This window comes from Echinops telfairi, unplaced genomic scaffold, assembly GCF_000313985.2.
Source record: "Echinops telfairi isolate 266 unplaced genomic scaffold, ASM31398v2 ScPeMD7_3509;HRSCAF=4178, whole genome shotgun sequence".
Taxonomy (NCBI): domain Eukaryota; kingdom Metazoa; phylum Chordata; class Mammalia; order Afrosoricida; family Tenrecidae; genus Echinops; species Echinops telfairi.
In genome coordinates this window covers 5446548-5447399 of record NW_022107407.1, presented here as the reverse complement: position 1 = coordinate 5447399, position 852 = coordinate 5446548, and positions in this window count along the sequence as shown.

Genomic DNA, 852 nt, shown 5'->3' with positions numbered 1-852 from the left:
GAACACCTGGAGGCTCTCTGCCAATGCACAGCATGCAGCCATGTTTGTGGGGTCCTCAGCAACATTGTACTTGCATGTGATATTCATGGTACTGTACTATCCTCTGAGCATTCCGTTGGGCAACGTTTCTTGGGATGGGTACAGATATGGATGTTTTCCAGTCAGGTGGCCAAGCAGCTGTCTGCCCTCCTCCCCTGTAAAGAAGCCTAAGGGCTTCCAAGGTAGCAGCGGCTTGTCAAAGCACTTCCGTTATTACTGCATGGATTTCTGGGAGCCTTGTTTCCTTGGAAAATACTTTCTGGGCCGTCAGAGGAACAGACAATTCTCTGGCAGTAGCCAAGAAGTGGATTGCCTTCAAGAATCAATAAGGCAATTTGTCAGAGGGTGGTAGGAAAACTCACGTTTCCACCAACACCTAAAGAGAGCCATATTAGCTTGGTCAGCTTTTTAGTGAGACATCCAAAGGACCAGGTAATGGAGACAGGGGAGAAAGAGTAGAATGAACCACTGAATGGGGGTGTCCACGGTAAATTCATTGCCCTACGTGGGTACCATCATCCATCAGTGCTGAGCACAGTGGGTTGCATTTCCAGGAGCCACAGGTCAGTTGGGAAAGCTTTGGAAACAACGTATAAGAGCGTTGTCCCGCTCCAGTGAGGCATTTTGGCGCCTCTGGCTTCCCTACTCCTGCTGCCAGTTGCTATGGGAGAGGGGCTCTGTGATGTCAGAGCCTCTCCAGGGCGCTCATTGGCTGAGGGCGTTGCCACGACGACCGACCAAACAAAACTGACTGGCTTTGCCCCTCATTGCCTGAGAGGGCGTGTTTACGGAGATCAAGAGACCTGGGGGAGA